A 26,780-nucleotide genomic window follows, 5' to 3' on the forward strand; every position below is an offset into this window, starting at 1 on the left:
TTTACATTGCCTTTCATCAATCAGATGTTAGAAAGATTAGCTGGACAAGCTTACAACTACTTTCTTGATGGTTACTCAAGATATTTTCAGATCTATATTCACCCTGAGGACCAAGAGAAGACCAAATTCACATGTCCTTTTGAGGATTGTCTGCACCATCTCTCCTTAGTCCTTAAATGTTGTTGCGATACCAACTTAGTTCTGGAACTGGGAAAAGTGTCACTTCATGGTAAAGGAAGGGATAATGATAGGTCACCAAGTTTCAAAGGAAGGAATTTTAGTAGATCGAGCAAAAATGTCTACAGGAAGTAAGCATGTTGCCAAAAGATTAGTTTTGAGATGGAAACCTAAGTATTCCCCACCTGTTAGTTTATGGGATGCACTCCCTATTGACCTTCAAAGGAAGATTATTTCTATGGCTCGTGTAGGGTTCGGTAAAAGTCCATTTGTGCATAAGAGGAGATTGCGTAAGCTAGGTTGGTGTAAGAATTGCCATTCTGAAACTTGTCTTGGATTACAACCATTAAGAGAAAATTGTTGGTACAAGGTATACTTTTGTCAATCACATGCTGAGAGAGATCAGAAAAATTCCTACAAAGTGGAACCTAGTGGGTGGGAATACTAGTCTTGAGGATCTGACTATAAAAGACTCAAAAGTCTTGAGAATCTGACTTTAAAAGACTCACATTACGTCTTGGGGATCTGACGTAAAAAGACCTAAAAATTTGTTTCTTGAACTAATTCTTGATATTCGGCATCAATGGCAATATCCTACCTTTTTCTCATCCATTTCATTTACATCTTTATACATAAGTAGGGGGAGGGTGTACTTGAGAAATGAATTTCGAAAATTAGTTTTCAAAAACAAAAATATTTTTGTTTCTATATCAATAGCATGAGAAAAATGAATTTTAATGATGAGTATGGGATATATATTCTATACCGCTTAGTGTTGAATTTGATAGATAGTTGATATTATTGATTTCATTATCGCTTAGACTATTTATTATGCTCGGACATAGTTCTTGTTGATAGAATTCTTTATCAAGGCACCACCATAATACTTGGTCAGTTTTGTGTACTTTTGCTAGAAGAGAGATTTAAACCCCTAGTAAACTGGAAGTAGAATTTTTAGACTTAGCCTGTGAGACTTGAGCTTTATACCCATTCTTTGGAGAGTTCTTACGAAAAAATCCGAGTCTTAGTGACTCAACATCTTTCAGTTCTTTATTTCGTTGTAATATAGTCTCATTATTTGTTGATTTGGTTAATCACTAAGTGTCATCAACTGGGGAGATAGCCATTAGGTCTTGTAGTCTATTCGAAACAGAGTATCATACTGATAAGTCAAGTAGTGAACCCATTCAGCCTTTATCCCACCTAGTAGGACCACCATGTTAAACCCTTTTGAGCCTTACAATAAGCCATTTTCTTTCAAAACCTTTTATCTTTTACCCAACTCTAGACAAGGAGTATAACCAAAATCTTTATCATCCATAGCCATATGTTTCTAAGAATACGAGGGGAACAATAGGAATAAAGAGCACAAAAGGAAGATTATAAGGAAATATCAGAGAGATACAATGAAGACTATCATTCTGTTCTAAGTGAAAGAAGCTAGTAGAAAACAAGCATATCCAATACTAATTAAGGATATACCACTGAGTAAAAAAAAAAAAAAAAAGCAGAATGGATGGAAAAGCTAAGACAAAGGAAGAATTTTCTCTGCAATACATAATTTGAAGAAATCTTCCAAAGAATGAAGCAAAACCCTTAGTGTTTTCAGAAACAACCTTAGAATCCATTTTACCTTTCCTTCATAAACCAATACCCAAGCCAAGTTACAACCCATGACTTATCATTACAGTATGATATGAAGCTAGAATAGGTGAGAGGATGCTAAAGTGAAGGACCGGACACTTCATATGTGATTAACATTCTTTCCATGAGACTAATTTCATCCAGAAGTCCATTTTTCAAGGTAGTATGTGGGATATTCGTATTCATTATTCTTTTTCCCATATACATGAGGTAAAATAGTATACCAACTTCTGAGAGATTCTTTTCTGAGAGTATGACCGGTGAGGATTGAAAGTCGAGATTATCTACCTATGGTAAATTGGGGATTCCATTTCTTAGATAGGAGAGTATAGGAGATTGACTAAGTACACACATAAGCCTTGATTGAGAATTTTCTCAATTTTTACTATCTCCCATCATAATCTATGAGTCTTTGCAGTAATGTAGTTAGCAATGGAGACCGTCTGTTGGAGTAAGCACTAAATGGGTAAGGAATTTCTCTCTCTGAAAAATACTATCATTCTTGAACATGCTATTAATTGATTTTGTGGGTATATCACCTGAAAACCCTCACGAGACTATAACTCGTCATTTTTGGGGAACTTAAAGGTTTAAAGCCTTGTTGCATATAGTAAATGCAATCGCGATGCCTGCGAAAAGAAGTTAGGATTTTATTTTTGTTATTGGGATGTGATTTTGATCACTTATCTATTTTTTATCTTATTTGCTAAGAGACTAGCAAAAGGCTAGTTGGGAGTTGTGATAAGTGCTCAAAAAATACAATTTAACCCTCAATTATGCCTCTTGTTTAGCCATCTTAGTGGACTAATAGTGTTTGTAAGTTATGTTTTATGTTTCTACAGGTGAAAGAGAGTTTTGTGGAATATTCGGAGCATTAAGGATCACATAGGAAGCCCGTGGACAATCATGGAGAAGGCCAAGGAATTAAAGCTATTAAAGATGCGACTTGGACCTATTTTAAAGCCTATTTGGAAGCCTAAGGCCAAAGGATTCGTTGCTTGTACCAAAGCCCGCAAAAGAGGATAGAAGGATAGAGCAGAAGAGACAAAATAGACTTCCTCGTTCGGGACGCATGGATCGCGCGTCCAGATGCATTGCTAGCGTCTGAGACGCATGGATCATGCGTCCAGACGCATGAAATGACACTGTAGCCAATTCCTTCTCAGTTTTGGAGACGAAGTTGGACTCTAAAAGAAGTCTATTTGTATTAGGAAACAAATGGCGGTTTGGAATGCATTTAGAACTCATTGTAACCCCTATAAATAGAGGACCTAAGTGCCTAATCTAATTTGCCAATTCACTTATATTCTTGTCTCCAGAACTTGAGGCAAAGAGAGATTAATAATAAAAGATTCGGTTTTAACTAGCCTAGTCTTAATAAATTAGTCTTTTCTAGTCTTATGTTCTTCGACTCATCTTTTTCTTGTTCTTCGTGTTCTTCCTTCTTTATGGAAGGCTACTCTTCTCTTTCAAGAGAGGAGATAAAGCCGACGCTTAAGGTTTAATGATTCTTCTGGTTCATGGTGTTCTTCAATCAGGTTAGTTCTTTATGTTTTTAGTTACTCCATTGCCCACACCAAGGGATGGAAGTATAGAATAGGGTTTCTGTTTTGCAATATTAATATCATGCTAGTGTTCTTTACTTTTCTTCTAGTAGTATGGTTCTTTAAAGTTAGGGAAGTATTCTTCGTGTTGCCTTAGAAGGGGTAGCTCAGGTAGTGGCCGCTGATAATCGTAAAAAAGTTAGTTTTACTAATGAATAAAGCGATGAAACTCTAAACGAAAGTAAAACTATAAACTTAACTTATACTAGACTTATCAAAGATATTTGTTTTCTACTCCCAAATCTATTGAAGTAGAGATGTAATAGAAGATTCGTTCCACTCCTAGTTCTTTAGCATTCAAGTTTCCTACGACTATCAATCTTACCAAAGTCAATGAGAGAATTACGAATTATACTACGATGCAAATTTAACTAACAAGATATGAGTAACTCGACTACAAAATATTATGGAATACTAAGGTTTGAATCCACCTCGAATCCAACTTAAGAGACTAGCATAAATGGTTGTAATCCAATTCTTACATTCTCACGGTAAGAAGTGGTCGTTCTAATCCTTAATTATACATGGCATTTCTACCAATTCATAACTAGCATGTGAGGAAGTCCACCCATTCTCATGGCGAATCAACTTCCTTCTAGAATGGAATAGACTCTTACAATGATTCAACGCTACACAATCAAGTTTTCATCAAGGCTTCACCAAACCACTCTAATGGAGGTTTAGCCTTGATTCATCAAACTATCATTTTCAATTGAATTAAAACTAGACATAATATAAAGATTTCAATTTTACGAATTGAACTACTTAAGAATTGAAATCCAAATTAATAACTAGGAAATGAATAACAAACAATAATTGAATTAGATCTAAATAAATTTAAATGACAAAATCGAAATTAACAAGAGCTACTATTTTATTTATCTAATGAATGAAGAACAATGATTCAAATAATTAATCTAAAACAAGGAATGAAACTAATTAATTACTAAATAAAATTCAAAACTAGATCTACAAGCTATTCAAATGGCTACTTTCTATTCTAAGCTATCTAACTCCCTTTTCTTAAGAGCTAAGTCTTGTTTTATGTAAAGGAGGAGACCAGATCCACAATTTCGCGCATGGGCTGAGGAGCCATGTTCTGGGCCGGAAAATCGAGCCCAAAGCTCAATTTCTTCAGTCCACATAGCTCGTTTCAGCTGGCTTTGACTTTAATAGACTTTTCATCCACTTCTGCTCTACTGTTTGGCTCAATCTTGGACCATTGGAAAGCGCTTTCCGAGACGGTCGTTTTGACATAAAGTAGGCCCAAATCTGAGGCCTAAGTCCAAAGATATGATCTTTGGAAGTTCTACTGACTTGTGCACTGTTTCTCCCCGTGTTGACTTTTCAGCTTTTGACCGGGCTTTATAAAGGCTTTGTCTCCTTGAATCTTGGCCTTTATCATAGAACTTCTTAGCAACCAACCCTTTGCTCCTTTATATCGCCAAAGTGGCACATTTTTGCACATAATTAGTTTTATTGCCTGAAATACATAAAATCACGTAATTAGCATTAACTCTTATTTATTACTCGCATAATTGGTCTAAAAGTAGTATTATTAAGGGGTTAAAACTATAATTTTGGGCTCTTATCAAACCACCCACAAACAGCATTTTGTTTGTCCTCAAGCAAATATGAGAAATTAGCATAAGTGACAAAAATAGAATTCTAATTAATCTCGTTTCGCCGAGTGCGATTGCATTGACCATATGTAACAAGGCGTTAAACCACTAGGAATTCCCTATTGGATGAGTTATAGTCTCGTGAGAGTTTTCCAGTGAAGGTACTCACAAACTTCATCTATACTACAATGACTCAGAAATAACTATTGTTTCCTTATCTATGTCTCAATTATATATACATCTTACTAGCAATGAATACAGAATAATCAAGTCGAAACCTAAGCTAATATATGCATAATAATCTATCATCTACGAATAAACATATTTACAATGGGTAATACTATGAGATGAACTAGCAGGTCCGTTTCTGAAAACTCGGAATAGCGTCCTTAAGTAGGTCCTCACATAAATGTCAAGACAAAAACCACTCTGATTTTTCCGCTCAAGTTTCGCTACTCCAGTGTGTAGTGGGCACACTTTACCTTACAATCTCTATACAAAAAACAGGAAAGAAACATACCATAATACGGGAAACTAGAACAGGCATAAGAAGGAACTTATGCCTCATGCTATGGGATCGAGCTAAACTAGACATCAAGGTTTGGGGAAGGTCATGACACATACGTCCCGTGGCTAAAGCTAAGGAAAACACTGCAAGTGGCATCATTCACAGAAGAAAAATGCCATTCCCCTAAAATGTTTAGCATGATCCAAAACATAACAGTTCCTATGTTCATGGACAGGCTACCAAAAACGGAGTTATAGTCCCCTTGGTCCTCGATACGGAAAATGCCCGCCCCATACGGCTCATGCAAAAACTCATAAGTGTAGACATACATATTATCTACCCAATAACACCATGGGTCTTGTATTTCAGCGGGCATAGCAAGTCCAAGAACAAATGCTAGCAAGAACCTGGTAATTTCCATTGGTTCATTATCAATGTTGATGGAGAACACTTGTTCTCCATCTGGTCTTTCAAAGAAAATGCAATTATCGTAAAAATAAGATGCTAGTGTTGGAGAATAAAGTGCATCAGGTCTTACCATAAGCGGCTCCCAACCAACGTATATGATCGCTTCGCGAAACCAAGCACCATAAGTAGTGCTTTGGAACAAATCTTCGAAAAGACTGTTCGGTATCAATGTTGGAGATGTCATCTCAAAATTACGCCTGGAATAGCTGCGAATAATCCGAAAACTACCCGCAGAAACTGGAATTTTTGGTCCGGGAAGTCGTATGCGAGAAAGCGCTCTCTTCTTAGCAGCGCTAAAAGTTTTAAATTAGGTGTTTCCAATTGTTTGGCTGGCAAGCTTCTTGCGAAAAGGCCTCGACAAAAAAAAAAAAAAAAAAAATTGCAGAGTTGAAAGTCGCCGGAGTTCTTGAAACTTCGGAAAATGAGCCGAAACGAGGGAATCGCGGGAGTGAAAGGTGAGTGATGGAGGTTAGGTGTAGTGTGAGTTGTGAGTGTAGAATGTATGAAGTTTATATAGGTTTTAAGTTGCTAAAACGGATCGGGAAGTTGCCAAAAAGTATTTACGGCACTTTCCGGAAATCCTAAAATTTCCAAACCCGAAAACGGAAACAAATCATTTTCTTGATTCTAAATCAAACCTAGTATCTTTTAGGTTGAATTTATGATAGAATCTACCTATTTAATCGATATTTCATCCTACCATGATACTTATTCATAGATATGCCTAAACGGCCATATTTTCACCTTCACTCCGCAATAAATTCTAAGACGAGGGTCATATAAAAATCATGCTGGAATAGATAAAACCACCCCCAAACAATTTGGGAAGGTGGGATCAATATTAAACAACCACGCATAATAAAAATAACCGCATTATATTAAAATTTTCATTCGAAGTACATTTCACTACAAAATTCAAATTACGGAAATAAAACTTACATTAAAATAAATAACAATAATGAAACTACAAATAAACATAAAAACATCAAACGATGCTATCCCTAACCACTCCGGTACTGGTAGCGGAGTGCACACGGTCTGGAGATCGCTCCTGGGCTCCTGATGGGCCAGCACCATTCGTCCTTCGGCGACGACACTCGTGCCTCGATGGTGTGTCCTCAGAAGGAGAGTCCCCGTGAGGTGGGAATCGTGTAAGCATCTCGGCCCTCATCTGTTCCCACCTCTCGTCCTCTCTCTGGGTACGGACCTCGAAGTTATGATGAATTGTTGCTTGTCGAGTCCGGAGGTCTTCGCAGATGGGGTTGAGCGAACCCATGCCACGATGAATCACAGCCATGCGTTCTGCGTCTGACCAACACCTCTCCAAGGCATCCGCATCAAAACAAGTAAAATCCTCCTCATCCTCCGAGGCATTCTGATTTCCCCCATCCTCCTCGGCATTCTCATTTCCACCGTCCTCCTCTTCTTCTTCTCTATCCTCAGCCAACCTCCAAACTCATTGGACACACTCCCTATAGATGCGTGGGTTTCGGTGTAGGGTGATGTAAGTCCTATCCGACACCTGAGCTGCTCTCAACTTCAGCATGATCTTGGTTATCAACACAGGGAGAGGTGCAACAGACTTCCCTACTCCCCTAATCATGCTAAGTAAAAACTCCAAGATGTAGAACTCATACTTTTGCTCCTGGAGTATCCATAAGATGTGGAGGCAGTTCAGGCCGATGTCACTGACCTTCTCCTTCCCCAGGACGTTCCAACCAATCCACTGAGCTGCAGCTAGCTGGTTGGTCCTAAGGGAAGCCTGACGAACACAATGCGACCTCACATTGTAGTTCCCTTCAGTAACTGTCTCGTTCATCAATGGCTCTACCCCGTTATGTTGGGACTCCTGCAACGTGACATCCAGATGGATTCTAGGTGGAATGCCTAGAATCTCAGCCAACAACCCAGTCGTCACTTCCTTCCTCCTCTTCGCCACCACAACAAAAATCCTAGTCCCTTCCAACTCCCTCGTATTGTAGAACCGTCGGACTAAGTTCTTGTGGTAATAGGCTTCAGTCGAGTACCACAAGCTATTCCAGTCTCGACTGATCATTTCGTCACCGTAAAACGGCGCGAAGTGATCACCTGTAAAAGCTTGCTCTGGTAAAATTCGGCGTTGTTGAGCCATTGGAAGTTTGGAATGTAGTGGGGGTTTAAATGGGATGTGGTGGTGGGATTTGAATCGACCGACTGAAGCAAACAGTGGTGGTGGTGGCGCGTGGTGGCGCGGCAGCACCAAAATTTGGAATTTTCGGTGGTTTTTGCTTATTTAATTTGGTGGAGGTGGTGGTGGAAAGCTTTTAGATTAGATTTGAAATCGATTTGAACTGGGGCGTTGGTTAATTTGGTTTTGTTTTTATTTTATTTTTTTAATTTTTTAGGTTTTGTTTGAAGCTTTGGCGTTAATGGCGGTTTGTGGAAGATGATCGCAACTGTTGGGCTAAGGTAAGGGCGTGGGTGCGCTGCCTATGGGCGCGGGTTGGGCCCAAGCCCAAATCGAAATTTGTGAATTTTTGCGGTTTTTTTCGCGAAACTTCAAATCAAAATTGCCGCTTCGTTACCGGTCCGATTTTTGCGAATGAGATATGGAAATGATCAAGAGTGAATTTCCAATCCAATGATCCATAAAACACTCTATTCTGACCGTGGATGACATATAAGATAGTGTAAAATGCCTCAAAGTACGTGCATGTCGTACGTTATGCGAACGAATGAACTCTAAATTCATAGATTGTGTCAACCCGAATCGGAATACAATTAAATGGCCTAAGCAATTCTAAAGGGACATAAAACATTTTAGGACGGAAACACGAACACCCCACCCCCAAACAAATTTTTGACAACGAAGCTTAGAAAATTTGTTTTTAGCAGTGGGTCTTTTAAAGTCAGATTCCCGAGACTTCCTAGTTTACTATGTTTATTATTTAATATTTTTTACTTTTCTATGGAAAAATAATGAGCAAGAAAGACATGATTCACCCCGTAGAGAAACATGACTCAAAAATTCGAGAAAACATGAAAGAGTGGAAAACGTGAATTATGTTAAACGTGGACTTAGGATCCGGTACTTACAGCCACACACTCCGTTGGGAGGGTCCGGTTACCTTAATGGTGCACTCACCAATATATGGAAATGAAAGGAAATGCACCAAACACAAAAGTTGAGTCGTTTATAGTCAAATACTCGAGACTTTATCTAAACATATGTATGAACATGCAGTTTATCATATATCAACAACCGAAATAATTGTGGATCATTTCATAAATAAATATCATAGAAAATATATCCAAACACAATCAAGCACCAAGATTTCCTATGACGCAACCTAGTGAAATGAAAGCGAAGTCGGATAACCCTAGTACATAACGTAGCATGCACCTTCTTTTTCATTTTTGAACGAGAGGGTGTCCTAGTGAATAAGTGTGGAAGAGTGAATGGTTGTGGAGCGTATGGTGGATATGGGTAAGTTGTAGAAGGAAAGCATGTAAACAATGAGGATGTGGGTTTAGCACAAAACTCATTCATGGTGTAGTTAGGGACTGTCTCAAGTCTGAAAATGAAGGTGTCAAACGCTTTTGTCTTCTGAAGTATTTGTTTACTAGGTGAATTTAAAAAATTATAAAGCACAGAAGAAACAACAGGATCGAGTGCAAACTCAAGATTCCTTTGAAAGGGTGGAAGGAGGGGAGTCGAGGTGGATGTTGTGCAAAGTAGTTCTTGATAGGGTGAATCATCACCTGCTCTAAGAAACTCATCGAATTGCTCATCTAGATTGGTCATATCCTCGTTACTATGATAGTCCTCTACATCTTTGAGAAAGTAATCTATCTCATCCTCATCCGTAATATGTGTATCGACTAGTGTAGGGATGGAAATGTTGGAGTCTGAACTTCCAAAGGAAAGACATTTGGGCATATGATTATCAGGGAACGTGTTGTTGAAATAATCTCGAGCAAAGCTCTCGATCATGCTAACCTCTCCATCCATAGCGAATCGGGTAAATAGCGTGTCTTTGTTTTTAAAACATTGACTTCAACATCAAGATGGCCAAAAGACATGGACATTGAACCACCGCGCAATTAATTAATGGCATTGGCGGTTGCCGGGAAGGGCGCCCTAAGATGATCGACACGAGTCGTTAATCGACTTACGTGGTCGAGGATAACAAAATTAGCCCGGATAGTAAAAATCCTGAACTTTTACGAGAACATTTTCGGCGACACCCTTAGGATACTTAATAGACCGATCAGCTAATTGCAAGCGTCATTTTAGTGGGTTGCATCTCGTCTAGACCTATTTGTCTATACAAATAAAATGGGAGTAAGTTAACACTAGCCCCCAAGTCTAATAGCGGTCGTCGTGATAGGAATCTCCTAAGGTGCATTTACAAAGATGGGGCGACCGAGGTCTTTGTACTTAACAATTCCATTATGTTGAGGATAGAGTTGGGAATTGTTACGTTAAAAGGCATCTTTTGGTATATTAGTCCTACGCCTAGTAGTACACAACTCCTTAAGAAACTTAGCATGGTGTGGTAGCTTTTTAATAGCTTCAAAGAAGGGAAGGTTTATAGTTAGATTCTTGAAAACATCCCTAATCTCCTCATAATTTGTATCCCTAGTTAACACGGCTAATTTTTGTGGAAACGGCGGTTTCTGTTTATATTTAGCAATGGTATCACCGGATGTTTAACCGTGGGGCTTTACGTTTCTTAGGTTGTGTTGTAACTAGTACCTCTATAGTTGTAGGCTCAGGGTTTCTATTTGGTATCTAGTAAAATAGCAGGTGTAGGGCGATGGTGGGGTAACTATAGGCATAGTTACTTTGTTATCAACCACTCTGCGAGGAGAGTGGTGGTGATGGCTTTAGCTCACCTACATTTTCATATTTATTACTAGTATTATCGGTTACCTCAAAGGCTGTATTTGTTGTTTTAGGATTAGGTATTTCGCGTGACTTGGAAACACACCTTTGGGTTGGGCTTTATCTTGAGCCAAACTGTTGGGTTAAATTATTAACGGATTGTAGAAATTGTTGGTTAGATTGAGCCATGGTTTGGAAAAGTTTTTGGCTCACTTGTATGATGGTGTCAAGACGATCCGGTTGTGTGGGTGTAGTAGTCACGGGTGGTGTGACTGGAACTATTTCACGTGAATTATTTATGGGTGGATTTTGATAGTTATTATTTACCGGAACGATACCTCTATTAGCATTATAATTATTATAACTACCTTGACCTTGTGCTTGACCTTGTCGAGGTTGCACTTGGTTGTTATAATTATTAAAATTATCCTGACCCTGTCCTTGTCGTGGTGGAGCTTGGTTAAAACTTTGTGTTGGCCTAACATATTGATTATTGTACCCTGGAGGTGTGACGTGTTGGTTATTTCTCCAACCGAAGTTGGGATTTTGTCTCCAAGGGGTGTTAGGTTCACTATTAATGGAACAAGCCTGTTCATAGGCTATAGGACAGTGGGAGTCGGGATGCTCAGGGCTCCAACAGAAACTACATGGATTTGGATTTACATTCATGATGGGGATAGGCTTTTGTTGAACAGAAATGGCCTTTACCATTTTAGTGAGTGATTCGATTAGAGTTTTAAGCTCGGCATCGTGTTTAATTTCAAACATACCGGCGGCCTTAACTGTATTTGATGAACTAGCGGAGCGGTGGATATCATCACTACCCCCCCAGTTGTTATTTCGCTTAGTTTGATCCTCTAAAAATTTGTAAGCCTCTGAGGCTCCTTTGCTTAAGAAACTACCCCCATTCATTATGTCTAGGACTTCTTTATGGTGGTGTAGAAGTCCTTTGAAAAAGGCACGAACTAATGTGTCTTTCGCTAAATTATGATGTGGACACTCTATAAGGAGATCGGTGAAACGATTCCAAGCCTCTAAAAATGATTCATGAGGATTTTGTCGAAAGAAATGAATCTTGGAAAGCATCTCATCCGTCTTTAGGGGTGGGTAAAAATGTTCCATAAACAATTTGAACAAGTTTAGCCCACCAGTCCACGTAATTAGGTGCTTGGGGCAGTTAACCAAGGCGCGCTTTATCGGCTAAGGTGAAAGGGAATACCCCGAGTTTAATTTGTTCCGCACCAACCGTAGGATGGTGGAATATTGTTAGGACTTGTTCAATCCTACGCATATGTGCTGATAAGGTTTTTCATGGTCTAATCCATGAAAACGGGTAACAAATTAAAATATTTGGGGGCATTCGAAATCCCCCATCGGTCCGCTAGAACGATGCAAGATTTGGGGCTATCGCTCAAGGCTTTGTAGAAGTCGAGAGAGAGGAGTCTCTTCTTCGCCGGGCATTGGTCGATGATGTGTGTGAAATAGTAGCTAGAGGTGTAGTGGGTGGTATACTAGATAGACTTGTTTGTTGACATTGTTGTGTAATTACGTTCGGTGTTTTTGTTCGGCCAGACCTTAATCTCATACAAGGCTAAAACCAAATTTAGCTAAACACATGAACACTCCAAACAATTCTGATATACTAGTATAAACCTCTAACAGGAGATGCGAGGTGTGGAAGAAAGGAATACCTGATTGCGTCCTTGTTTCGCTTATGAATAGCATCTTGTTTACGCTTGTTTAGTGTATATAACAAGTTAGAACACTGAAAAACTTGAAAAATCAAAGTTCGAGTCAAAACTGTAGAATTTCGGAAAAATTAGCAAAGGGCGCGGTCGCGCTCCGGGTAATTTTCAAATTACTGATGTTTTTTAGTGGTCGTCGCTCGAGTTCCAGCTATAGAGTAGGAATAAAAGTCGCTCCTTATAGGTCTTGGTCGCGCTCAGTGTATTTTTTCGGAACTTTTCAACGCTCAATCGGAAAACCACAGTATGAATCAAACAAGGGTGGGTGGGTTTAATGGGACTTTAAAAAAAATACTTACACTATGGAAGCAATGCGAAAGTGAAACTAAGATGGCAGCGGCGCCATTTGATAAACCATAAAATGAAATAGTTTACCTACGAAATGAACGATGAACTCAAAACGTAAGTAAACTAAAACTATAATTTATGAGCCTATGATTATCAAAGATTATACTCTCAATCCTATGAGATATAGTGGAGTAGAGTGATTCGTTCCACTCCTAGTCCTTCCACATGTTAATGTTCTCTAAGTATAAGTATTCTAACTCTAAAGTCTAATGAGAGATTTACGAAAAGGCAACTAGACTACGATGCAACTACCCACAAGATGCACTAGTCAACTATCAGAACAACTATGGGAATGCTACGTTGATTCGATGATAAGGAGTTAGAGGGGGGATTGATTCCACCTTAACTCGACTTAATCCTATTCACGACGAATCGTCGTAATCCGAATTGAAGCTGCTTCATGAGAACAATTGGTTCTTCCTAATCCCTAATTACACATGGCATTCCTACCAATTAATAACTAGCATGTGAACGATTAAACCCATTCTCATGGTGAACTAATCGTTTCTAGAGTGGAAAGGAAATTACGACGATTCTACGATAGTCGGAATCAAGCTTTCATCAAGGCTTCTCAACCCCCTCTAATGGAGGTTTAACCGAGAATCATTACGCAATCATTTCTGATTAAATTTAAACTAAACATGATATAAAGAATTGAAATTTACTAATCTAAATTAAACAATAATTAAAATCTAATTAAGAATTAAGAATTGAATAACAAGTAATAAATGAATCAGATCTAACACAAATGTAAATGACAAGAATCGAAATTTAACAACTAGCTATTTTATTAATCAAACTAATTAAGAGTAATGATTCTATTAGTTTAATCTAAAACAAGAATTGGATTTGAAATTAACTTAATTAAAACAATTAAATCTAGATCTAGAAGCTATTCTAATGGCTACTTTCTATTCTAAGCTATCTACCATTAACTATCTACCATTAACAAAGAGCTAAGCTTTTGTTTTTATACTTTCAGATCAAAAAATCGTGCATGGGCTTGGAGCCATGTTTTGGGCCAGAGAATCAGGCCCAAAACCCAATTCTTTCAGTCCAAAAAGGCCTCTTCAGCTGCAGTTGGCTTCAACAGACCTTTCGTCCACTTTTGCTCTTCTGATTGGATCACGGCTTAAACCATTGAAAAGCTCTTTCCGAGCCGGTCGTTTTGACATAAGGTAGGCCCCATTCCGAGGTCTGAGTCCAAAGATATGGCCTTTGGAAGTTCTACTAACTTTGTGTGTTGTTTCTGCCTGCGTCGACTTTTCAGCTTTTGACCGGGCTTTAGAAAGGCTTTGTCTTCTTGAATCTTGACCTTTAATCACGGAACTCCTTAGTAACCAACCTTTGCTCTTTTATCTCGCTAAAGTGGCACATTTCTGCACGTAATAGACTTTGAAGCCTGAAATGCATAAAAACACGTAATCAGTGTTAACTCTTAATTATTACTCACATAATTGGTCTAAAAGTATGTCTGTTATAGGGTTAAAACTACAGTTTTGGGGTCTTATCAACCGATGCCCTTGAATTTCATTGCACCGATGCCCACCGACGCCTTTCTCAACCTGAACAGGTAATTTCAATGTTTGAATATATAGTTGATTTGTTTGAATCTCAGCCTCATTCTCACTTCATTTTCTAGTTTTTGCATGTTTAATCGTTAAAAAATATTCACTTTCCTTCACTCAAAGCCACCACCTCATCTCTCTGCCACCACGCATCTCCTCCTCCACTGCCACTACTACTCGTTTGAACACCGTCTTTTAAAAGATGAAAACTTTAGTTATTTATTTAAAACTTGTGTTCAATAAGTGAAACATGATTTCTTTTCTAGCTGTTTTAATTAAAACTTGTGTTTGATTAATTTCAACTCTGAGAATATTCGTCTGTCGCCATAATTTCTGGTAAGTTTGTCCAATTTGATTTGTGTTTCGACAAAGGGCTTCTTACATAATGTATGATCTTCTTGTTTAAATTGCTTTGGATGACAAACAGGTTCCTTGGCTATTTTTCTTTGCTTTCTGTAAGTGTGTCTTATATATTTTAGTGTCGGTGAAAGTTTAGTATTCTATAGATATGCACTGGCTATCTTTTTTTTTGCCTCTTATACGAATTCTGAAAGCTCCATTTGATATATAAGCAATTGTAAGAATGCATTTTTCTTTTTCCCCATATTCTATTTTTTAGTTCCTAATGTGAGTATAATGTTTTTATTTTCAACATTGTTTGATGAAACACGATAGTTAAGCGGGCTTTATACTAGTCGTAATGCATTTTGTGGAATTAGAAATGTCGTGTTTATATAGCTTTACAATTCTAGAAGTAATTGTAGCAGACTAGTATTATATACCTTCAATGTCGAAAAAATATTCGAACAGAAGAGGTGTATGGAGACTAGTATCATATGTAGCATACTAGTATCATACCTTCAAATCAAAGGCTACTGACTTTGATTTGGTTTAAAGAAACTCATCTTATTATTATTTGAGTAATGCTTTAATCAAATGTGTTAGTCAAATGAGGATGATGTATCAAAATAAAATTGCCACATTGTGTTTGGTTCTGTAAAAAAAATTCTAAGGTAGTTTGAGAGCAATCTAGTTAACAAAGTTCAACTATTCTACCTTTTTTACTCTTTGAAAAATAAATTGATTTTTCAAATAGATATGTCCTACTAGCATTGTAGGATTGATGTCTTTCTTATTACAACACCAATATGTTTGTGTATGTATTGCTGATTATATAAGATGCATGAATATATGTTTTCGACTCTAGTTTCATCTAACTTTGGTAATGAATATTAGGTTAGTGTATGCGTAAAGTTAGCTTGAAGTCAGTGTATGCTTAGAGTTAGCATTGTAACTCCTTGGCCTAGTTAGTGTATGCCTCTACATAACTATTTAGCTATTTTTCTTGTTCTGAGTTTCATTCATTCTTTCTTATCTCTTAGAAGTACATCATGGAGTCAACGTGCTTGATAGATAAAAGTTGGATTGATCTAGACGATTTCCGGCATCCGCGTTTTATAAGAGGTGTTACAGAGTTTGTAACCTTTGCCTCGGAACACCACGTTAACAAGAATGTCATACCATGTTCTTGTCGAAAGTGTCGAAACCAAGGTGCAGCAATGAGTCACGATAATGTTGCCCTACACTGTTTTAGGTATGGGTTTGACAAGACATATAAAATGTGGTTCTTGCACGGTGAGAAAGAAGTGGAAGAACAACACAATGAAAGAGGGCATGGATTTCAAGATAACGTGCATGTGGTTGGCATGAATGCTGCTTTCCACACCATTGCTCAAGAGTTTAGTCTTGACAACTTGGACACTTTTCTTGGAGATGATCCAGGAGGTTGTACAGAGGGGGGAAGAAGTCGTAGACGGTGTTGCTTTTAATGCTAACTTGTGTGAAGCAATGACTAAATTATATCCTGGATGTGACTTCAGTGTTCTTAGATTTGTTGTGAAACTCCTTAACCTGAAGTACACAAATGGGTGGAGTGATAAGAGTTTTACCGTATTGCTTCAACTACTCCGCATGGTGTTGCCTGCTGGTAACAAGATACCAGAGAATAACTACAGGGCAGATAAGATGATTAAAGACTTGAAACTGAAATGCAAAAAGATTGATGCATGTAGAAACGACTGCATCTTGTATTGGGAAAAGAATGAATTTAAGGTTACCTGCCCTACTTGTGGAGTTTCTAGTTACAAAACTCCAACCATTGAGGATTTGAGGAAGCGAACCAGGGTGCCTGCTAAGGTCTTGCGATACTTTCCACTTACGGAAAGGTTGAAGCGATTGTATAGTGTGCCTTGGGTGGCAAAGGAGATGAGGTGGCATTCTACTGGAGAATCAAAGCCTGGCACGATGAGGCATCCTGTTGACTCAGCAGTGTGGAAGCAAGTCAATTTAAAATATCCAGACTTCTCTGTAGAGCCACGGAATGTTCGCTTGGGACTAGCCACTGATGGTTTTACTCCTTATGGCAACTTTGGAGCGCAACACAGTTCATGGCCTGTTATTCTTGTGAACTATAACCTCCCGCCTTGGCTATGCATGAAGTCTCAATTCACCATGCTTTCAACTCTCATTGAGGGTCCAAAGCAACCAGGTAATGATATTGACGTTTATTTGCAGCCGTTGGTTAAAGAACTCCAAAAATTGCGGCGTGATGGGGTGATGGTTAAAGATGCATTCAAAGGTGAAGAGTTCCATATGCATGCCATTTTATTATGGACAATCCATGATTTTCCAGCTTATGGGAATATCTCTGGTTGTAGAACTAAGGGAAAATAATCTTGCCCTCCTTGTGGTCCGAAAACTGCTTCTATAAGACTTCACCATGGAAGTAAGCATGTGTATATGAGAAGTAGACGGTGGCTTCCATTGAGATCCGAGGCTAGAAATGATACAAGAGAAAGCACCTATGATAAGACAAAGGAAGAAGGTGAGCAACCAATAAGGTTGACTGGAGTTGAAGTTAAGAGAATGACTAAGAGTTTGAAAAATCATCAATTTGGGAAGCTCGGCAAGAATAAGGAAGGGAATAAAGGAAATTTGTGGTTTTCAAAGCGATCTATCTTCTTTAAGCTCAAGTATTGGAAACACATTCTCGTCCGTCATAACCTTGATGTCATGCATATTGAAAAAAATGTATGTGAAATTCTTCTTGCTTTGATGTTGAATACGAAAGGGAAAACTAAAGATGATGTCAATGCACGCAAAGATTTAAAGCGCATGAAGAGAAAGAAGAAATATTGGGTGACTAAGCTTGGCGGGAAACAAGTTATGCCTCAAGGTATCTTTTGCCTTCTAAAAGAGGAGAAGAAGTTGTTCATCCAAACCTTGCGCAATCTTAGTGTACCTGTTGGGTTTAGTGGTAACTGGTCTAATATTGTCAAAGGAGATTCAATGGATTTGAGACAAATGAAGTCACATGACTATCATATTCTAATGCAACATTTGCTGCCGGTATTAATACAGCATGCTTATAGAGATGGTAACAGAAAAGAAGCTCGAACAATTATTACTACCATTTGTACTTTCTTTAGTGCTTTGTGTTCGAAGAAAGTAGAGATTAAAACACTTGATGTACTGGAAAGGGGTATGGTCAAGGCATTGTGCGCGCTGGAGAGAATCTGCCCACCATCATTGTTTGTTACTATGATGCATCTTCCTATTCACTTAGCTCATGAGGCTCGCCTTTGTGGGCCTGTTTTCTTTAGGTGGATGTATTGTTTTGAAAGGTACGTAGCCTGATTTTTGTTACTTATTTTATTTATTTATTTTCTCATTTTTAAGATTCTATTGCTTCTAAAATACTTTTTTAAGGTACATGAAATATTTCAAGGATTATGTTACCAACAAAGCGCGCCCGGAAGGGTGTATTGTAGAGCGTTACTTGAAGAAGGAGACACTAATGTATTGTGCTGGATATAAAGGAGGAGGTGGTCTTTTAGATAAACTTGATAGGATGGCTGAAAATGAACCGGATGTTTTACCAGATTTTTTGGATAGTGTAGAGGCGACAACCACACCGCTTAATGAGGGTGGGCCACTTGGCCCAAGTGCAAAGTATTTATTGGAAGGTGTGGAGTATGAACAAGCACGCCAATGGGTACTAAGAAGTCATTCCAGTTATGACAGATGGCACACGTAAGTATATCACGTCGTATTAAAGTTGTTAGAAACTTTACACAATCTAAATTATATACATAATCCTAACTGACTTTATTACTTCAAAAATCATTTAGGAAGTACACTAGCTTCATTGAGGACAATAGAACAAGTGCAAGGAGGAGGATTTGGGGCACACTAGGTGGCATTGTGTTCTGATGATTTCATCACATGGTTAACAAAACAGCAGGAGTTCCTCGAATCCACTGATGATCACTTCAAGGATTTAGTTAGGGGACCTACACGCTTTGCTACAAAGTACCATAAGTATTGTGTCAATGGGTTTCTCTTCATCACCAAAGACTATCAGAAAAATAAAAGGAACCAAAATAGCGGTGTTACCACAAGTTGCCCTACAACTTTCCGTTCTAGTTCTAAGGATAAAAATCCAATTGATGAAGATGCAGATTACTATGGAATTCTAACAAACATTGTTCAACTAAATTATCGTGAAGACTACAAGACTGTTTTGTTCAAGTGTGATTGGGCTAAGTGCACACAACTTGGTGTGAAAGTGGATGAGGAAGCAAAGTTGAGGTTGGTCAACTTATCCAATCAACTCAGTTCGGACCATATATGTGATGAACCATTTATTCTTGCAGAGAAGGCTACTCAGGTTTTCTATTCCCAAGATCCCAAGAATCTTGAATGGCATGTAGTGCTGGAGGTTCCAAGAAAAGTGTATTTTGATGAAGGTGGACCGTGTCTCTCAGAGGAAAGAGTGGTGAATGATTCAGATATAGGGCCTAACAACCTCGACATTTCTATGGTGGATGAACTGATATTCAACGACCCAGATGACATGTTTGAAGTTGTTGAGAGTAGCAGAAAAAGAAAGAGACCTAGAACATAGTCCATTTATATTTTGTGTTGACTTAGTGGTGTGAGTTTTGTGGTATTAAAATATTGGTAGTTTTTTTATTAAGTGCAACTTTTTGTTTGAACAGGGTATGCCTGTACTTGAATCTTTTTCTTTTCCGGCTGTATTTTTCATGTGTGCATAATAGGCCTTTTATGGAATGCTTTCTCTTGCTAGTTAAATAGAAATTTAAATAAAAAATTAACTGATCTTGATCTTTGCACCATGGATATGCATACTTGTTGTATTGTATTATAGCTCTTTGCACATGGACGAGGGACAAACACATAGCAGCTCACATTCACTAAGTGACAGCCTTGGTGATGACTTAGGTAATGGAGATGACTTTTAGTTTTCAGTTTTCCATACCATTGTTTTGATCTTACTAACAAATTTGGTTGATATATGCAGGTGAGACACACATTTCTGGTGCATCAACTTCCTCTTCTAAGGAAACAAGAGGTCCTTCGATAGGTGTTTCGGAGGAGCTTCCTGAAGGCTATGAGAAGGTAATCATTAAGCTTAATGAGTGGGGTCAACCAGATGAGCCCAAAGAAGAGGTTGACCATTTCATCACCAAGCTTGGTCACATTGCTCGCCGTGACATCCCAATTCGCTATGATAGCTGGAAAACGGTTCGTCAAGATGAGAGCATCATACCCAAAGCTATTAAAACTTTAGGAAGAATGTATGTGTTTGAAAACATCGATACTATTGACACGGATTGGACAATAAGCAAATTCCAGAAAGCGTGGAAGGAGTACAAGCATGAGTTGTTCAAAAAATACGTCAAAGATCAACCTCCTTCCTTTGTGAGGGAACATCCCAAACAAGGAATTCCTCTGCAAGATTGGCGACAATTTGTGGATAATTGAAATTCTGAGAAATTCAAGGTTAATGGGTTTTCTGTTTTATTTCATGGTGATTAGGCATATGTGTTTTGATATAAATTAAAGTGCACTATTACTAACGTTAACATGTGCAGGCTTCTAGTTTGAGGAACACAGAAAATCGTAAGCAACAAAAAAACTCTTCGTGTCTTGGGAGGAAATCTGTAGCTGTAGCTAAAGTTGAAATGGCAAAGGAGAAAGGGGTCCCTGTGTCATCTATCACTAGATTGGACCAATATATGCACAATCATAAAAAAGAGAATGGGGAACACCAAGACCCGGAGCTAGTTGTTAGTGTACTGACTTAAAAGAATTGAGATACTAAATTTTTTTTAAGATAGTAATTTGAGATATTTTTGTTTATCCGATTTACTAGGAAAAGCTTAATGACTACACTGCTTTGCACCTGGAGTCACGAGAGTTAGTTTTGACGACTCATGTGAATGGGAAATGATTGCTAAAAATTGCACTATGTATCAGAAGAAGCTAACGGATATTTCAAATGATTGTAGGGATTTAGATGGGCCATAGATAATGACAAATGGCACGCTCGAGTAACTGTGATGAAAATGACGTGCCCCACTTTTGAGCAGGTTTGGGATAGGATAGCTCCTGGTCTAGAATCCAAGTTCGATTCACCTGACACAATCCCAGCCATTGCACCACGCCCTCTTCTAATTTTGAATGGTATGACTTTCTCTTGTTTGTTTTTCTTTTTGTATCAAGCTCCAGTCATCAACATACATTTAGCTATATAATTAATCTGTCCTCATATCAAATTTTAACCATAAAAACATGATTCTGCTCTCATATCAAATTTCAGATGGTTGATAACCATGGGAACTTTAGCCCCAATGGATTGTAGCTGCAACATCAGAACATGTATTCTTATTATTATATATATTTTTGAAATGCACAGGTGTTGAAGATCCTCGTTGTCCTCTTAAAGGTCTGAATACACCCATTCCAAAAGCTCAGGCGGCTTACAAAGCAGGTAATTGTTCATAAAATTTTGAGGTTTGCCTTGTATTATCTTTTGAAAGGTTTTACGACTAGAACCTACTCAACCTAGTGTCCAAGTCCATGCTCCTTCTATGGCCGTAGCACCCCCTGCTTTATCTGTAAAAATTGAGGCTATGTCTGCATGTGAACTAAATATCCTTCAAGTATCATTAACAAGTTTGGTTATACGCTCTAGCGTTTCTTGTCCACCATCTGTGCGGAGATCAGCAGAGTGATGGTGGTTCATACGACGTTTCTCCTTTATCAAGAGAAGATGTGCTTACTACCATTGATAGTGGCAAGTCTGAAGGAGGACCTAATGGCCGCCATTGGGTTCTAGATCCTATAGATGGAACCATAGGGTTCCTCAGAGGAGATCAATATGCGATAGCCCTAGGATTGCTTGATGAAAGGAAAGTTGTTTTAGGTGTCCTGGCTTGTCCAAATCTTCCTTTGGCACCAATTGGTAGTACTCAGCAACACTCCTTGCAAAACCAAGCGGGTAATACCTTTCTCTGCTGAAATTGGTACCGGGACTCATATGCAGTCATTAGACGGGTCTTCACCGACAAAGGTGCATGTCAGTTCCACTGAAAATCCTGAAGATGCAACGTTCTTTGAGTCATTTGAAGCAACTCATTCCTTGCACGACTTATCTAGCTCTATAGCCATGAAACTTGGTGTCCAAGCACCACCTGTTAGAATAGATAACCAGGCAAAATATGGAGCACTAGCCAGGGGAGATGGAGCTATTTACCTACGTTTCCCTCATAAAGGCTATCGTGAGAAGATTTGGGACCATGCAGCTGGGTGCATCGTGGTGTCTGAAGCTGGCGGTATTGTCACAGATGCTGGAGGGAATCCATTAGACTTCTCAAAGGGTAGATTCTTGGATCTAGACACAGGTATAATTGTCACTAATCGAAGCTAATGCCATTGCTCTTGAAAGCGGTCGAGACGCAATTAGTGAGAAATCTCAAGCGACACCATCCTTGTGATTCTCATTTGTTGCAAACCTTTTCTCGCTATTGGCGCAGAAAGATGTTTTCCGTGCACCACCGCAGCTCTTCTCTCTTTTGGTGATTAAATAATATCTCAACAGTTAAGCCCTTGAGCATGCATCGTGTCTCCTGTTTCTCGGGAAGAAAGATCTAGCCTAGAGAGTATGTTTAGTAACACTTGCTCCATTGTCGCATTCAACGCGATGTATGAATGTCCGTGTTAAATCATTTACGCTAATGAACGGCATATGTTCTTTTCTCTGTTTCAAAGAAAATGTTGCTTAAATAAATGTTGACAATGTGTTTTGATTCTCACTAAATGACTTCGACTTCTTTTGTCGAAATGATCCCGATTTTGTGAATATTTTTTTTTTGTTTACAGGTTGACTAATACAAAGTGTCGATCGCTATTAATCAAAAAAAAAAAAAATGTCCCAACATTCACTACAAGTTTGGAAGTATACTTAGAATGTCTTGGTCCTTTTTTTATCTTTGTGAAATCCTATTTCTTTTGTATTTCCCATTTTCCCTGCACTAGGCATTTGTTTTAAATGCATCAATCAACACTAGAAAGCCACCTTGACATGTTGCTTGCTGGTCATAGTACACAATTAATATTGCTTTGATACGAAGAACGAGTATATATCCTTGCGAAATTATTTGTTCAAGTTGAGGGGTTTCTAATTTTATTTTCTCATGAATTATATTTTCTCATCAATCTTTATATATATTTTTGTCTACATTTGTTTTTTTAGAGTATTTATAAGGTTTAGTTACATGCACTAATTAGTACATCATCGTTTCTTTTGATTGTACATGATCTCCGTCCCTTGGTGACAAATGTGCATTTTCTTTTGTTGCAGTTGATAGCTTGACCTGAAATTGGACATCAAATGACACCGTTAATGGTAAAAGAAGCAAGCTAATGGTTTGATAGGTTTCTCAAGTAAAAGTGTCGATGATTACATTCATTGGTTAACATGATTTCAGCTTCCAGACTTTTGAGTCATAAACTGTTCATAATTTATGTATTGCGTTGCTATAATTTTCTTTACCATGGAATGTAGCTCTTATGGAAATTTTAGTAGTAAGGTAGTAGCATTCAAATACCTTTTACTAGATATTCTCTTATTTGACATTCAATCAAGGATCTGAAGATGCAAAAAACTGTTGGTGACAATCTTAATTTTCACTCATATTTTGAATTCTGTAGAGAGGGAGGCAAGAATGCAGTACACCTGCATCCTTTAAACTGGATTTTTTAAGCTTTCTAACTGAATTCGAAGCTTATCTATATGGATCTATTATTACTTTATTAAAGCTTATCTATATGGATACCTTTTTTGTTTTTGCTTGATGCCTTTATGCCTTTTTGAAGATCATAAGCTCTCTATTTATGTTGTTTCATGTCACTCCTGCTCTAGCTTGTGGTTGTACAGTAGTTATCAAGCCCTCTAAACTTGCGCCCCTGACAGCTTTAGTAGTGGCTGAGCTTTCTCTTCAAGCTGGCATACCACCGGTAAACTTTACTGCCTATATTTTACAACGACGGCCACATTGTCGTCCTTTTAGTTCCATGCTTTCTTTTTCACACGACGATTTATTTTTTTTATTTTTTTCTTTCCATTGGCCATTTATTTCTTGTAGACTTTTAGTCAATTAAAAACATGAAACTGAACGAATTGAACTTTTCGTGTATTAGAATCCTTTGGTTTTACTTGATTTGATGAGTTTTGCAATTGGCATCAACTGAAGTGAACTGTTTTGGTGGCTTCAAAGAAATGCTAAGTTTGATTCTCATTACTTATGTTTTGACCAAGTTTTAGACTACTACTAGTTTTAGCTATGAAATTGGCTGACTTTTTCCAAGGTGCCTTCTTTCGGCAGTTTTGTTTTTCAGATCTGTACTCAAGTCCGACTACCTGGCTATGCATCATGCATCATGGATTCATGGATTCATGGATTCATTAGTGTGAGTTTTTGTCTACAACAAATCGTCAAATTCCTTCATTTTTGTTTTGTATTGTGCTAACTTTTTATTCTTATAGGTTCATTTATCCCCTGGAAGTAAGTTCAACTTTCAAAAATATATCAAAAGGTCATTAGAATACGATTTCAAGATAGTTGTTGGAATTAGGTATGACATTACTGGTTGTGGTTCTATCAGAAACTTTTCTAGTTGTGTTGGTTTTTGATAATGGATTTCTAATTATGCATTTTAATTTCGTAACTGCTCCATGATGTGAACAGTCCTTTGCTATGGCCTTCGGTTGTGGTATTTTAGCTTCTAAATGTGTTGCTGGTGAGCTCACGTCTTTAATCAAACATTTTTCTTGTTATTTATATTCTCAATTCAAATTCAATTTAAGATGCAGTCTTTTCATTGGATCATATTGTTATTTCCAGGATGGCAGGCGTTGTTGTGGATAGCTGTGTTTCTTCTACTTGTAAGCAATTTTATGTATTATGGTAGTAGCTTTCCTAACTAGTGTTGAAGTTCAATCTCACCCCTGAACTGCTTGCAGGCAATCTTAGGAGTGGGAACAAAGCTACAAGCTATTATAACACACATGGCTCTTCAAAATCCAAGATAGGCATATAGTTGTTCAAGGACGCAGAGAGGGCGCACAAATAGAACTTAAGGCTTTTGATTCTGTTTTGGTTAGTGTACAAACTTCAAACATTCTTCCAGCACGTGTTTTTTATTCTGTTTTGATTAGCAAGTTTCTTACATTCAAACTTAAGGCTTTTGATTCTGTTTTGATTAGCAAATTTTTTACATTCTTCCAGCACGTGTTTTTGTTTGGGTATTTTCATGGGCTGGGATTTTTTATTTGGGTATTTTTAGGTACTTATAGCTAGAATAGAACAGCTAGAATTATTTCTAGTTCTTAAGAGAGTACTTCATGATCTTCTTCTGCTTCTTTTTTTTTGGTCAGCAAAACTCACTTCAAGATCTTGGCAAATGGATTACTAACTTGGTGAGACGCTTTGGACCTTAGTGATTTTGTTGGAGGGTTGAATCAAGGTTGGAGTATGAGTAATATATTGTGTGGGATATGCAAACTTCATTTATTTTGGTTTTTTGAGTATGTTTGTTGTAAGTAATGATACTAGAGATTACTAGGACTCGGTTGCTAGACAGATGGTGTACGTGGTGCTGATTTTTGGTTTCTGAAGGAAGTAATATGTATACTTAGTGAACAACATGTCTTATTCTTGTTTTTTTTTTATGAACACATTGTTTCTTTATGAATACATTGGCGTTTGTAGCATTTGAGTGGGAACTTGCAAGAATGTAATGTTGGGATACCTGAAACAATTATTATAAAAAATAAATTTTTTTAAATAAAGAACTAATACCCGACGGATAAAAACTATCTAGTAGCAAACTACCCGACGGCTAGCAGCTGGCATATCCGACGGCTGATGATAGCTGGTCTAACCGACGGTTCATAACAGTAGAACTATCCGACGGTTTTTGACAGCCGGCATATCCGACGGTTTTTGACAGCCGGCATATCCGACGGTTATTAACAGCGGGAATGTCCGTCGGCAAAGATCTTCAACCCCGACAGCCTGTTTTGACCAATAAAAACCGTCGGAAGCCTATGCCGACCGAGCATTTTCCGACGGTCTTGCGGCAGTTTTGGTCTGTCGGGTAATACCTTTCGCGACAGCCATAGTCAGTCGGGTAAAGTCGTTCTTTTGGTAGTGATAGTTTTTAATCCCTCAAACCCCCTTTCCAGTCCTGTCCTTCACATAATATACACTTAAAAGTGTAACGATACCCCACTCATCATTTACTTATTGAGGTATAATTAGGTTTTGATACGCTTCTATTTTGTTCAATGACCATCATCCACATTCCATATACCATCTCACACATAAAAGGAGCGCGTGTACGACTCAACCACCCCCAGTTCCGATGATGGCATCCTGCCTGAATCTCCAAACACCTGTCCAAACCCATGGGAGTCGAGCTCGAGATGGCAGCTATTCGTGGATGGATCTACAAATGACAGAGGTGCAGGAGTTGGAGCTGTGTTAGTTACTCCTGAAAATATGCGGATGGAGAAATCCATCCGATTTGGTTGGAACACCTCTAACAATGAGGTGGAGTATGAGGCGACACTTGCTAGCCTCACAATGGGCATCAACCTGGGCCTAACACACCTCACAGTTTTTAGTGACTCACAGCTAGTTGTGCTCCAAGTTGATTTGGGGAAGGAGGCCAAGGATGAATGAATGGTTAAATACCTGGAATGGTGAGGGGTCTTCAAGGAAAGTTTGAGAACATTCAGTTATATTAGCTGCCTCGTTCCAAAAATCGACATGCAGATGCTTTGGCATATGTTGCCTCG

The 26,780-nt window shown here is 38.3% G+C and overlaps 1 pseudogene; it reads left to right on the top strand.

Moving 5' to 3' along the window:
- Positions 1-11,872: 11,872 nt before the first annotated feature.
- On the top strand, positions 11,873-11,966 carry LOC147497236 (small nucleolar RNA R71; annotated as a pseudogene).
- The last annotated feature ends 14,814 nt before the right edge of the window (positions 11,967-26,780 follow it).

This window comes from Coptis chinensis, chromosome 5 (assembly GCF_015680905.1).
Source record: "Coptis chinensis isolate HL-2020 chromosome 5, ASM1568090v1, whole genome shotgun sequence".
In the NCBI taxonomy this organism is placed as follows: domain Eukaryota; kingdom Viridiplantae; phylum Streptophyta; class Magnoliopsida; order Ranunculales; family Ranunculaceae; genus Coptis; species Coptis chinensis.